The sequence below is a fragment of the Plectropomus leopardus genome, chromosome 11, assembly GCF_008729295.1.
Source record: "Plectropomus leopardus isolate mb chromosome 11, YSFRI_Pleo_2.0, whole genome shotgun sequence".
NCBI classification, from domain to species: Eukaryota; Metazoa; Chordata; class Actinopteri; order Perciformes; family Serranidae; genus Plectropomus; species Plectropomus leopardus.
The window spans coordinates 30,406,526-30,422,180 of record NC_056473.1 but is presented as its reverse complement, the minus strand read 5'-3'; the positions used below and the strand labels follow the sequence as shown (position 1 = coordinate 30,422,180).

Genomic DNA, 15,655 nt, shown 5'->3' with positions numbered 1-15,655 from the left:
TCTAAAATAATAAAATATAGCTTAAAAATAGCTTTGCATGACTGATTATCAGGGTTTATGCTAAAAGAATAATGTTTTGAACTAATCTAGGTCACTCTACATGGACAGTGGTCAACACTAACACCATATTACACTTAAAAGGTGATGAAAAATCAGTATTTATTACTTTATTACTATATAATAGCTTTTTTAAATATACATTATGAAAAAAATAATGAATTAAAAACAGGATTGGATTATTAAATATAGAATATTCAAATAAAACAGGAACTGCTCGTTATTTATCGGGGGGGCATCTCAAGAGCCTTTTTTAAATTTGGTTTTGGAGGAGGGGTATACAACTTAAAATGGATGTATTTTGTTTTGTTTTGGATTTTTTTACTGCCAATTTTTAAAGAAAACATGCCTTATGTTTTTTTAACTTTTATTTTCTTTCAAAATTTTTGGCCAGCTGCTTTGGAAGGCACAGTGGGTTTTTTTAATTACCAAAAATTACACCATTCATCACAGCCAGAAACTGTAAAAAACAAAACAAACAAAAAAAACAACAGAAATAATCCTTGGATTTTCAAATTTTCAACTGTTTAAGGTGATAGTAAGCCTGGTTTTTGAGACATCCCCAAAAATAATTTTACGTACTTGTTGTAGGAATTTCACACACTGGGGAATGGACAATGTGGTGTCACTTACCTAGGAACGGATGTATTCCAGAATGTTTTTGGAAGTGACTCATATTGATGAGTTAAACATTTACTAAATATATCCAAACTCAACCTCAGTAATCCCCCACAGAGTCATTATAGCCGCCGTAAACCTTTTTGACCTTTCCCTTGGGGCACAGACTATTGATTTACAATAAGTTAACATGTTTGAGGAAACAGATGCCGGCTCCTACTTTAACAGAATATAGATCCCGCTGCTAGTTTGAGTCCACTAATGCTGAGGAGTCACATTAACCTTCACAATTTCTTTCACTATTTAGTTATTTTTGCCCGACGGAGCGAGACAGAACGGCTCACAGTGCCACATGAGAAATTCTAACAATTTCAGTCGTTTTCTTAACTAATTGAGAAATTGCCCATATGTCCTACTTTGCACCCTTGGGCAAGGCACTTAACGCTCCAACCTCCCTCCAGGGCCACAGAGCTGTCCGCAGCGATGCCAGCAGCAGATGGGTGAATGCTATGGAAATGAATCTGACCTACGAGAATGTGAATCTGATAATAGCCACACACACTCGCATACACACACAGCTGATGTTCACAGACCTGCAGCAGAGGCCGCTGGCCACCGGTCGGTGCATTATTCAGCCTAAAAGCTTGTTAAGGAGAGCTCACAACGGAGCCGTAATGAAAGATTGATGTGTAAAAAACAGTTTAGTTAGCCTGTGTTATGTAAAGCAATAAAACAGACGTTGCGAGATGGGCATGTAAAGGCAGAGAGGGGGAGACGGAGAGATTTAAGAGGGAATTTCAGCACAGACGCAGGACAGGAGGACAAACGCCCTAACAAGGAGAAGAAATGAGAATGAGCGACAATTGAAAACAAGATCAAAAAGAGACGGAGAAGTCCTAGAAAAGCAGCGAGAATGAAAGACGGAGAGCGAGAGAGAGCGAGTGATCTCAGATGAATTAATGAAGTTCTCCCGAGGCATGAGCTAACATCTCCAGATGAGACACAAGTTACAACCTCTCCAGACCAAACACAAGTCAGCAGAACACAGCGCATTACAGCACAGAGACAACGAGCATCACATGGCAGCACAGCAGCGTGCGGCGCAGAGCAGAGCGGCATAAAACGCACCAGGAAGACAGTCGGCTCGCCATGACGATACAGGCTGCTCTCTGTAGCATGACGCGGCTCTGGGATTAAAGGCATCTATCTCACCAAAACCATAACTTTAAGAAGACGGTGAAAATGGTAGCAAAAGTTAGCCAGAGCTATAATGTTATTATTTAATTATTATTATTATTCAAAAGAATAAACCTTTGCACAATTTAGCCCATTAACCCTTTAAAATCTGAGCAAATTGACTTGATTTCTTTCAAAAACATGGGAAGAAGGGACTGAGCAACCAAAGACAAAATTACCCCAAAATTTGCAAGAAATTAGTAAAAATGACCTGATAATTATTTAAAAAAAATAAAATTGTAGGTTCATGTTTTGGTCCTGTTCAGTGTTTGGCTGTACTAAAATACCTCCTTAAGCAGTGATAGTCAACTTACAGCCCACGGGCCAAATCTGGCCCCCGATTGAGTACTAGGTGGCCCCCCCAACCATTTTTGAATTCACAATAAAAATAAACTTATTCACACCAGGAAATGTTTTTGTACTTTAAGTATATATGAAGTGCAAGAGTGCAAAAAACAGCATCAAAATAAGTCTTGTTTATCAAAACAAGCGCCAGTGGAGGTCCTAGCCAAGCCCCTAATGTCCTAAAATCTGAGAAATGTCAAAAACCATAGAAACATCCTTAAACTCTTGAAATGTCCTGAAATCCTACAAATATATTCTGAAATACTGGAAATGTCCTAAAATCCTAGAAACGTCCTGAAATCATAAAAAAAAATGTCTTAAAATCCTAGAAATGTCCTAAAATACTTGAAATGTCCTAATATCTTAGAAACATCCTAAAATTCTAGAAAAGTCCTAAAATCCTGGAAACAGGCATAGGTTTGGCTCCTGGCCTCCTCTCATTTTACAAAAGTGGCCAAGCAAAGCAAGTTGAGTATTCTAAAGTGTTGGATAGTTTGCTTGTTTTAATTGTTTTAAACCTGTTTTTTACCAACAAAAATTAGCATTAGCACTATCATTGTTAACCACAGCTGTAAATGCATCGTGCTAAGCCAGCTTGCAGCTCGCGTTGGAGTTATCTCCACCCTGTCGTCCAAATACGGTCACTTCTGCCTCCAAATATCCAAGATTGCAGCGGCCTATACGACAAACTCAAGGCTTCAAAATGGGGTGACGTCACAGAAGCTACTTCCAACATTTTATATGGTCGAACATCTGCTATGAAAAAGGCTTATTATCTTAAGTCTCTGGACTTATCATGACAATTTATGTCATAATCACTGTTATTACTGAGCATGTTGTTGATGTTCTCTTTTATTTGTTCCTTCCACGTCCTCCCTCCCTCTCTTACTAAAGTCAGAGGAAATGAACCATGTAGTCCCATTGATCCAGCAGCTCACACATGCATGCATAAGCTGAGAAAAACGCAGCCGCTCCCACACACACCGCTCCCCTGTGAAGAAGACAAAGTGGGAGGTATATTGTGGTGGACGGAGCCACTGACCTCCTTGTTGAGTTAATGAGCTTTTATTGACTTCAGCACCTGAAGCTGCTGCTGTAACTTATCACTGTTAGCACCTCACTCCCGAGACGCACAACACACAGGGGAGCACGCACACAGACACACACAGGCAAACACACATACACACTATCTGTGTGTGCAAAGATCCGTGGAGACACTGTAACACACAAACTGTCAGCGCTCGGTGTGTAAACCCACAGCGTCTCCCGGGATACAAAATCACAGAGGAACTCATAAACAGAGCTTTAAACATGTTTCATAGTTTGTCATCTCAATTTACTGCTCACTGCCGAGTAAACAGCGATATGTGTCTGTTACATATGGAGTTAGTGAATGAGTGAACAAAGAAGCAGCAGACTTGTCACGGCAGCAAAAATGTGTGAAAAATAAAATTAAGAATGATAAGTGGGAGCGGCCACGTTTGAGGGATTTCTGAGAGATGATAGTCCACGATGTCACAGAAGATTCAAAACTTCTGCATCATTCGCTCAACCTTTGAAGAGCTAAGTGATGCAATAACCCCTGCTGCATCATGACCAAAGACAAGTGCAGAGCTATAGCATCATGTGAAGAAAGCGGAAAAAAAAGTTGTTTTTTTATTGCAGTTTCGCAAAATATGTTGGTTTTTTTTTTAAATCACCTGAAATACCACCTCATCCGAGCGTAAAAACTTTTTTCAACAAATGGCAGTTTTTTTCGAAATTGATGTGTTTCCATTAGCAGTGTAGTATATTTGCAATTTCAATTTAATTAATGGAAACCTGCTTTGTAAAACCGACGCACAATAACATGCCCTGAAACTAAAGCAGCTAAATGAAATTCAGCCATCACTGATTTTTATTATTACCACTTTTGCTTTTCATACTGTGAAATGGCCAAATATTACATCAAAACACCAATTTTTCTTTGCCATAGGGGTGTAAATCACCAGCTTCATCACAATATTATATTACATTGATTCTGTCATTCATTCAATCTGCTGCGATACGATTCAGATTTGATTCAGGGGCCTGTATTCAATATGTGACGATATATGATCACACAGTATTACAGAAGAAGCTGCCACCCTTTTTTTTTTTTTTTTTCGGTTTTGGCCGTAAAAGATTATGTTTACAAATTGTAGCTGGTTAGGTGCAGTAAAGTTTATTTTAAATTGACTCCACTGACACGCATCAAACAACACATAGTTAAGCACAAGTTAACCCTCAGGGCTTTCAATCAGAAAGCACTTTCTGGAAGAAATGTTTTCCTTTGAACCTAAATTATGATCTTTTTCCTAAAACTTCAGGGCTATCTGGCTCAAAGCCCTGAAGGCAAACGTCTCCCAGCAGCCATAAAATATGGATTAACTACAAAACCGTTTAACAAAAGAGCAAAATTCGGCTCAATAACAACTGTTTTACACAGTATTACGATTGCAGCTGGCACAGTTAAGCTTAATGATTTAGATATATTATTAGTATTTATTCTTACCCACCGTTGGTTTAAGTCACTGTTTAGCGTATTGAGTTTTTATTGATGCAATTAAGGGTTTTTTCTTGTGGAACTGGACTGCATTATGCTTAAAGCTGTCTCTAATATTCAAACCGACATCATTTTTTTGACGCGAGGAACAAAATATTATATTAATATAAATAATAAAAATAATTTTAAAAATAATTAATAATTATTACTTTTATCAATAAAATCAATTCAATATGACACCATCACAAACTATAGCCTAAATTTTGATCAAAACCATTATCACAAAAAATTGAAAATCATAAAAAAGGACTTATTCTCAAGCAACACCAGGCTAATAAGGCAGCATCGACACAAACATAAGGGTGGAAGGAAAACAGGAGTGCACAATCGAGATTGTTGGTTTACATGGCAACAAAAACAGAAGTAACAACGTACCCGCTGACTTAAACAAGCTCCACTTTTTCATCCCCGCAGTGATTTTTAAACCTCAGACCTGAGTCTTTACACATCAGTTCAAATGATGTCACTTTTATTCATTTGGTCCATCACAAATCAACACCCAAGGGACAGCGGCTCGGGGTAAGAATGATCTATTTAAACAGTGTGTGTGAGTGTGTGTGTTTCAGTGAGGATTTATGATTGTGATAATCATATCTTTCTCATTATAGAGCTAAGAACATAACCGTTTTAGATTCGCTGTCGTTAAAATAAAGAAAAATTTAAATCTTTCACCACTAAAAAGATGAAAGATGTTCCTGTTGTAGCTGATTTCTTGGGTCTGAACCTGCACCTTTATTCCCTCCAGGCTGCATCCACACACACACACACACACACACACACACAAACAGGAAGCTACCATCCTCTGGCTGAAAAAACACCTCTAATGTACGCAGTATGGAAATCTAACCTTCCACTTCCTGTCCCAGGGGCTGAATGTGCTGTGTGTTGTTATGTCTCCATAAAGAGCCTGATGTATATGTGTGTGTATAAATTACTGCACAAGAATCAAAGTAGATCCTTATAAGTTCTGTTACTCAACTCACAGTAAATAATTAGGTCTGTTTGTGCGTGTGTGTGATAACCTGGGGATGTGTTAATAAATGTGTTAATTTCCATCCACATTTACATTTCAGAGCAGTGAGTGATTAGGACTGAACCTGTAGCTGTGCCATGTTATCAACACATTTGCATATGTGTGTATTTACAGCCGCGTGTATGTTTCTGAGCAGTGGCGGACTCAGACTATCCGAAGGGCAGTAGCGAAAAAATAAAAAAAAGGGCAGAGGCACGTAGCGTAGCTTACACAATATATGGAATCTTAAACATGCGAGGAAAGCTGAACACATGCAAAAGGAAGCTGTTCAAATAATGATATGATAATGAAGATTTGGTGGGTCGCCAGCGTGCAGACAGTCTTCGAGCATGATGGGCAACATATGGCACTGCATCATGTTTTCTCTATTTTAGGACCAAGGAACTTTATCATGTTTTAGCTACCATGGCGGCACTCAAGAGGGATATTTGTCTGCATTTTTTTCCAAACATGGGGGCACCAAATGGGGCAAACAGACTGGTAAGTAACATCTAACATTGGTGTAACTAATGACAACATAAACTGTAGGCTTACAGTTGACGATAAACTTTTTAAATGGTGTGATGTGACTGTTTTCTTGTTACTGCAGCGTTGCTAAAACTGAGCTAATAAAATCATCATTTCACCGGTTGTATTCTTGCTCTGCTGTCAGTTATGAGTTCCTTTATTTATGACTGATGACTGTAAATTTCAGCTGTATGGACACAGAAGAAGAGCAACATTTAAAAGGGTGAAATGCTGCCCCCTATTCAGTTGGACTGGGTGGCTGTAAATTACAAATAGTTCCTTTATGGAGCTGAAATTTGCGCATTCATTTAGGTGTTTCCATCAATGCCAGAGGCAATAAATACCTGTAACTACTGCAGAGACACTCGAATGCCAAATGTACACTTTCCCACTGCATTAAAAAGCCACATGTTAGGTTTTTTGTGCAGTGGGAATGAGACACACAGATATGGCCCAAACAGCATCCCATTTATAAAAGATGGAAATTTGTTTCAGCTTCACTTATCCAATCTGCACTGCCCAAAGAGCAAACTATGGGTTAATCAACCACCCGGACCTGACTCGACCCACATCACTGCTCTACAAACTTAGAGGTTACAGGAGTTCCTGGAGCTCAATTTCAGCCTTGCTCAGGAGGTGATACTAAATCTAAGTTTCAGGTACACTCACAAGCTTCTAGCAGCAGTGCTGTCGAGCCTGACTGCTCAAGCAAATGTGTCACATCACAGCAAAGCTAACAAACGCATAACAATAACCAATTTATGACTACAACTACAGTGACTTTGCTTTCACAAAATGAGTGAGAAAAATGGAAAGAACATCATTATGACTTGATGAGCATGGGAAGAAGAAGATGCCATTCAGGAGGAGCTGGACTCAGCTGAAGGATATTAAAATGCATGGAAGAGGATATTGAATGCATTTTAAAAAAAAACTGAAGATTTTCAGAAGGTGCACAGAGGAAATGAAGAATCTCAAACATGATTATGTAAAAATCAAGGACCAGACTTCTCTCTGGCATGTATTTCTAAAGCATTTTTGTATGTGAAACTCAAAGGAAAAGTATTGAATGCGAACGTCTCACAAGTTCTTAAAGGTTTAGGTTATAGAAAGGTCGTGAGTTGTTAAGATCCTGACATCCAAAACAGCTATACGTGTCTAAATGTCTGTGTAGGTTGGCTCAGTTGTGAACAACTCAGGCAGGCAGACAAATGCGTCTTCCTCAACCTTCACTTCTTTGATGGCTTTGGTTTGATTTTCCCGTTGGCTTGCTTTTCTCTTTCCTTTGACTGCGTCTGGTTTACCTCCTCTGTCTGGTTTCTGAAGGAGTCTGCGGTCGATCGTGCTCTTTCTTCGTCTCTAAGCCTCAAAGCCCTCGGCCCCGCAGCCTCAAGCCCGCGCTCTGTCCACCTTACCTTCCCCTCTATCCCACACACACGCGTTCATGCATGCAAGCATACACAAACAAACACACACAGGTAGGTACGCAGGGGCAGGTGCACGCCTGCATATGTGCTCATCCGCCGAGGCATGCACATCTTTTTTTAATGATCGTGTCACTTCACATCCTCGCAGGTTGAGTACATTTATTCAAACAACTTCCTTTCTCATCTGTAGCAGGATGCAGACAAACAAAAACACAAGAACAGGACTTCACATTGACTGAACTGCTCAGGAAGCTGCAAAAGCAGAGTTGCTGAATGCAAATCAGTAATTTGAATCGACAAAGCAGAATCGTTCAAGGTTTTGGGAAATAAAATTATTTGCTCTTCTCTCCATGAATTTGAGGAGGAGATTGATATTAATGTCCTTTTTTTGTAAAGTATGGATCCAGAGGCAGCGGCCCATTAGCCTAGTTTAGCATGAAGATGCAGCCTGTTGTCATTCCAAAGTCATCAAATACGGTCGCTTTTTCAGTCCTTTCAGCGTAGGATCCCGAGGCCAAAAGCCACCTTTCGTGTCCGCGTGTTACACTACTGGACGTCGTCAGCTGAGAAAACAGCTGGACACAAATGTTCAGGGTGTTATTATCAGCGCCGAATGGCTGGATGCTGTTTTTAATCCAAACTCATTGAAACAACAGCAAATACTGCGCTGAACAGACAAAAAATATCCAATTTAGCTGTCAGTTTGACTTCAGTTTCCGGTGGGGCAGACACGCACCCGTGACCATAGTAACGCACTCACTCCAGGAGGGAGAGGGAGAGAGAGCTGTGATGCTGAGAAAATGCACCTTTGGCGTCAGAGTGTGTGAAAAGCTCCAATTGTCTTAACTCAGTGCAAGAGTTGGCAGCCCTTTCAAGTTACTATATTCATAGTTTTTGCACATGCCACACTGCTGCTCCATTTACATGCGTCGCTACATGTACGCTAGCTAGTATTCGAGAACAGCTGACCCCGAAAATTTTTAATCAGATTGAGAAAAAAGTGTGCATGTAAACACAGCTATTGTTTTGGTTTTAAAACCTGCAGCTTCACTGTTTTAGTTCACATGGCGCTCTGATCAGCTTCTTTTTTAGCGGCAGGTAGATGCTTATCGATTATACTCTACCTGCCCAGCACCAAGGAGGGTGGAAAGAGGAGAAGTCATTTTCTCAAATGACGTCACAGAATTGGGGGACAGCACATGCACATTGAAATCTGCTCTGCATTTTCCGGGCAATCGTCCGATAAGACCAGGCAACTGCGGAGCAGATTTTACCGTGCATGTGCTGTCCCCAATTCTGTGACGTCATTTTAGACAGTGGCGTCTCCTCTTTCCACCCTCCTTGCTCAGCACTTAACAGCAATCTGACCAACTTATTAACAAGCTGCTGAACATAATGAAGCACTTAACCAAATAAAGAGACAGATACACCCCACTGGAGTTAGATACTAAAACTGCTCAAAAAAGAGAGTTTTAAGATTAAACTTTTTTTGTCAGGTGGGCAGAAACACAACTGCAAATAAATGCTAATGTTGGGCCGTGTCTGCTGTAAAAGTTAAAAAGGGAATTGTTTGCCAGCACATTAGCCATAATTAATTGTTTATAGGTGAAAATATGTCCGTGTTTTGTATGCAGCCTGTTCAGTTGCTCCCAAGTGGACAAAAAAATCAATTACTGCAGCTTTAAAACAACACCAGCATACTGTGCACTGTGCATAGAGTGCATTAGTGAACTGCAGTGGTCACCAGTCTGCTCCTGCTCACATGCAGAGCCTTTCTGACTGTGTTGCTGGGTAATGCTCTGCCCATCAGGGACAAGATGAGAGCATTATCAATCTAAAGATGCTACATAATCTGGCCATTTATTACAGTAACAGGCGTTATCACATTTTCGGCCCATTTAGAGGGAAGCCTGATTACATTTTGATTAATGACGACATCATCAGTTGCAACATGCCCCCCTTGTCTCTGTTTACGCTGCTAATGTACTCAAAGTCTTCCTTGAAACAGTGTGGGAAACAGATGTCCACCTCATTCGTCCTTCACTGAACAGGACTGCTGGTTTTCTGTCTATCCGTTCCTCTCTGCTGGGTTTTATTCAACGTTTCCAGAGTTGGAGAGCTTTTGCAGGATCTCTTTCTCTCCTTTTTTTTGGCTTCAGATCTTATTAAATTGAATTGTCCGGAGGCTCTGGTCAGTGATCCATGATGGTCCGCCTTTTTCTGACAGGCCTGATAAATACAGGTCCTGATCTCTCTCTGCGTCTCTATCCTTCTCTCCTCCTCCTTCTCTCCATCTTATTCTCTCCGTCCTCTCTCTCCACTTGTCCTCTGCCTCCCTCATTCACCTTCATAACCTCTCCTACCGCTTTCATGTATTGTGTTCCTGTAAACTACATTGCAGTTTTTCACTTTTCTATATTTCCCTCGTTTCTTTCAGACTGAAAGCTCTCTGCACTGCTTCCCTATAGAATTGTGTATTTGTGTAGTCTTACTGCAAATGTCTGTGTGTATGTCTCTGTGAGTGTGTGTTTGTGGTGTGGAGGCAGACTAAAAGACAAGCGCTCCTCTGACCTTGGACACCCAGTCCTCTCCTCTTTACCAGTACTGTTCTATATGTTCTCTGTACACACTGAGGTATAAGACGTAGCACGTTTGCATGCACAATTTAGTCGAGCTACGGTTATTGCTTGATTAGGCCATTTAATTGGACTTCTGTCCTTGTCCCAGTATACAAGCACTGGGGGAGAATTGATTTATTGAAGGAGGTATGTCCTACTCCTCCACGGTAGGTGGCGATGTGCCCCCTTTCAGCTAGTTGCTATTGGACCCTCTTGCACTTGACCTATTATGTCACATACGAACAATGACAACATGGATAACTTTTCAGTGCTGTACATTTTGTGCGTACTCTACGTTTGACGTAGTACCTTTGTCTTGTTTTGTTTTTCCCGGCTTTTGTCTACGAAATCATGCTGTTCGACTTTTGGGTCAAAGCCCGGCGTGAGGACTATGGAGCATGTCTACACCAGTTCAGGCTGAGACGTATACATGAAAGACTAAACCCAACTGCACAACCCGACCCCCAACTGCATTATCTATGTGTGTTAGTCCGACTTCAAGAAATTAGACTCGACACAATTTTAGCCAGACTAACATATTTACATGTGTTTTTAAAGTCCAGGTTTTGTTTTTTTAAGGTTACTTATTGGTTTTCGGACTTCATTGGATGGGACAGTCGAAGCGTGAAAGGAGAAGGATGACATGCAGCAAAAGGCCAAGGTTAGAATCGAACCTGTGGCCGCTGTGGCAAGGATGCAGCCTCCGCACGTGGGGTACCCACTCTGCCAACTGAGCTGGGCGCCCCTGAAAGTCCGGCTTTAGTCACACTAACTCAATAACTCAATAACTAAACTTTTTCTAACATCATGTAAATGCACTGAGTGTGTGTGGTTATGGCAAGAAGAGTTTAAGGAGAATTAGTACACACACACTCCCATATATGCATATCAAACACATACACTCAGATTAAAACTTTGGTTTGGGGAGCAACGTGCCAACACACACACACAGACACACACACACACGACTCACGATGAAAACAGGGGATGAATTCAACTGGACTGATTACTACAGAGGACAGAAACTCCCTCATACTGTATATGTGCGGGTGCATGCCATTCACGGTCTTTAAAATGCATGTGCGTGCCTGTGTGTGTGTGTGCGTGTGTGTGTGCGTGTGTGTGTGTGTGTGTGTGTGTGTGTTTGTGTGTGTGTATGAATATTCATGCTCAGTGCAGTTTGTGGATAGGGAAAAGAGAGTCATGCTCTGCTGGTACTTCATTACTTGGTATTTGTTAGAGGTACCCTGACACACACACACACATACACAAACACACACTCACACTCCATACTGTATATGTGCGGGTGCATGCCATTCACGGTCTTTAAAATGCATGTGCGTGCCTGTGCGTGTGTGCGTGTGTGTGTGCGCGTGTGTGTGTGTGTGTGTGTGTTTGTGTGTGTGTATGAATATTCATGCTCAGTGCAGTTTGTGGATAGGGAAAAGAGAGTCATGCTCTGCTGGTACTTCATTACTTGGTATTTGTTAGAGGTACCCTGACACACACACACACATACACAAACACACACTCACACTCCCACTCTCTCTCACACACACACACACACACACACACACACATAACCAAAGCTTTTGGTCCTAATTGTCTAAATCCAGTCCTTTCTTCATTCTACACGTGTGTACACACACAAAGTGTCACACTTACATACACACACACTTACATAAACAAACCCCCCTGAGGAGATAAAGGAGGAGGTGCAGATACAAAAAAATATGAAGGACACTAATATATGTGTGTTACATGTGTGCATATGCTGTTGTATATGTGCTCAGTGTGTTTGTTGGTGTAAGATTGAAGTGCGCCCTTAGAGGGGTTTAAGGGTCTTTGAAAGATTTAGGTGAGTGTGTGCACGTTCACGTATCCTTCTGCCAGTTAATTAGATAAGAGTGTGTGTGTGTGTGTGTCTTTTCCAACCACACATGTCTGCATGTTGGTTAACAACTGACAGAAGATTACAGCACACAAACAGGGAGACTGTGGAAGAGATGGAGGGATGAAAGAGAGCGCGAGGGTAAATTAGGAAAAACAGGTGGGGAAAAAAATGGACTGATTCATCTCGTATCGTGTCTAACTTTGGTGGATCATAACGTATCAGGTATGTAATTGATCTGCAGATGCTTCGCTTTAAAATGAGACTAAACTTTGTTGTGGATGTCAGCTTTTAAAACACAATGAAGGCCAAAATGTGGTCTACAGCAGACAAGCTTTTAGCCGACCTCCCAAAAACTTGTGGTTGGTTACATGGAGTGTGGAGTCAGCGGCCAATAAAACAGGTTTTTCAATAACTGTGAATCACTGCAACTACAGGAGGACCTTGAGTATACAATTATGAACGTCCACACAAAATATTGGGCTAACTGGCCTGGTAGGATGTAAAGCATACTATGCTGGTGATGTATGTCTTGTGACGTTATATTAGGTTAGAAACGAACGTACTTATTTTGAGCCAAACCATGATGTTTTGTTCTAACCTAATCCCATACTTTTGCAGCCTAATCCTAAGGAAGTAAACCTAAAAATGAAGTGTTTACCTGTATTTAAGTTCATTTTAATTCAGTATGTATTTAATGAGCAGAAAGAAGAGTTTCTAATGACTTTGCTGGTTGTTTGAATCCAGCACATGAATAGCGGACTCTGCCACTGCCAATAAAAACAACTATAAAGAGGAATAATTACTGAGTGTAAATACATTCAATATTTATTGCTAATAAAATGTTGACCATGAATAGTACAACAAATGGGGTCTGATTTAATGACAATGTTACAATTAAAAAGCATATATAATCAATATTTTTATAATAACAATGAATTAAATGATAATGTGAAAACAACATGACAACGTGAAAGAGCTCGTAATGATGAACCTACAGAGAATTATCACCTGGAGCTCCCTGCCGCTTAAAATGAGTTTCAGCTTTTTGTTTCACTGTCTGGGACGCAGCTTTTTCTTTTTGGTTCACTCTCATCAGTCTCGTAATGTTGTTTTTAAGACAGTTGTTCATTTGAAGAAGTATTTAACCGATATAAAGAAGGCCCTCACACAAAACTAGGCTGTCTCTGCAGTGGAGGGATACAAGTATTTTTGAAAGTGGTGCTACATGACCAGAGAAAACAGAGAAAAAGGACGCTTTTGCTCAAGAGGTAGAAAACCTACATCTACCAGGATGCATTGCACCTTATTGAACCAATAAACACTCTCACTAGTGGGTGACGTGTTGTGGACTGGTCCGTGTGAAACTATGGTGGCCGGCAGGATCTCTTATTACAGTTAAACGGTAAGATAAAACATGTTTCTGAAAACATTTGAGGTGAGAAAAACGCAGCAGAGTAACAGAATCTTCCATTTATGTTTGTTCAGGGTTTTAGAGTTTTACGGTTTGATTTCCGTTTTTCCTTTGCAGGAAGCACTATGGCACCCACTTCCTGTTCACAAACTTTCGCTATTACAGCTAAACAGTGAGTTAAAATATGTTTCTGAAAACATATTAGGAGAGAAATAGCCACTGCAGTAACATAATCCCAATTTATATTCAAACAGCACACTAGTTTTACTGTATGATCAGCATTCGGAGTTTGAGAGACCGAGAGCGGCAGGTGTTTCTCTTGATGATCTGTACACTCTTTGTGTGCTTGGTGGCGGCAGCAGGGTTGACTGGCAACACAAAAGTGCGGAAGTACAGCCTGTAGTTCCAAAAACAACCCTTAGAGGCAGTGAAACACCATTCGGCGGTGTTTCGCAAGGACAGAAGGAAGGAAATCTAGGCACTGGATATGTGAAGGGACATTTACCACAGTTCAGTACAGACAGCCCACACTGTTTTGAAACAAAGCAGGTTGAAAATGGTTACATACCCTTTTAATAAGCAACAATGAGATAACAAGTTTGCCATAAACGTAAAAGGTGATAATATGTCAATGCTGTGTTCATAACTTGCTTCTGCTGCCCCCATGTGGACAAAAAAATCACTAACTGCAGATTTAACCAGAATGAATGTGCCATTATTACAATCTTTAACTCAACTTAAGTATTGTGTGCTCTCCATGCACAAATAAGAGGTTATTTTAAAAAAATGTTCTTTCAGTTCTCCAGTCCCCAAAGAGCAGAGCATGATGCAGAACTCGCCACAGTGACACTGACGTTTCAGTGGACTCATGTTCAGCTTTAGGATTATTCAGGCTGAACTGACTGAAAGAGGAGACAGGTGCAGCTGCTACCTGCTTTGTCTTATAAAATGAGGACATACAGCGCACATCCTCATGGTGAACTGTTTCAAAATCTGTTTTAACATGGATGCCAGTGTGCCAAACATAACGTTACTGAATGTTTTGACCTGGTCAGTCAGGTTAAATTACCATCGGCATCTTACACAGCTCTTGCTTCTATTGCAATTTGCAAGTCAAATTCATAAGAAACACAGTTCAAGTTCAGACAGAGACTCTTCAATTGATCCATCACTCACACACACACACACACACACACACAGGCTTCAATGGTAGTGACTGAGAGGAGGGGCAAATGTCTCAACAGTCTTTTTATTTTTGCTCCATTTTTGATGACGAGTAATCACTGCTGCAATGTTTCCTCACTTGTGATCTCATGTCAGTCAGACAGCAAGGCTCACATGGGATATGTACTATATATCATGACAACTCTTAAGATCCTTCTGCTAAAAAAAAAAAAAAAATCCTGGACATTAAGCGTCTCTGCTTTGATTTGAAACATGTGACACAGGATTCTCTCTATCAGATTTATCAATATTTGTGAATCCCTGATAAAAAGGACGGAGGGAGGACGGAAAAGAGTGGGGGAAAAAGAGTAGGAGATGATGAAAGAAGCAGAAGCAGAGACATGAGTAAGTCTGAAATAAAAAAGAAGAGAAGCGATGGAGGGATGGCAGAGAGATATTAATGACTGCAGAGACATGAGAAGTAAGAGAAAATGAGGTTTGCTACGAGTAAGGAAGGAAAGAGGAGGGGGGTGAAGGAAGCAGGAGGAAGAAGGAGAGGAGGAGGAGGATGGAAAAAGTGTGCAGCGTGGTGGACGCAGTTTGTGTGAATGTGTGTGTGTGTGTGTGTGTGTGTGTGTGTGTGTGTTTTCAGCGGTACACACTGTGATCTTTGTGAGTCGCATGGGGAGGAAAGGAGGGAGGAGGGAGGGGGAGCACAGGCAGTTTTCCATGAGACTTTTAAACCTATTTTAATGAGGAAT

General features: G+C 40.8%; 1 protein-coding gene across 1 annotated transcript in view; it reads right to left on the bottom strand.

Annotated features, from left to right (window-relative positions):
• The window catches only part of nrn1la (neuritin 1-like a), a 77,876-nt gene that overhangs the window by 55,428 nt on the left and 6,793 nt on the right, over positions 1-15,655 (bottom strand). The gene's annotated exons all lie outside the window — the stretch shown is intronic.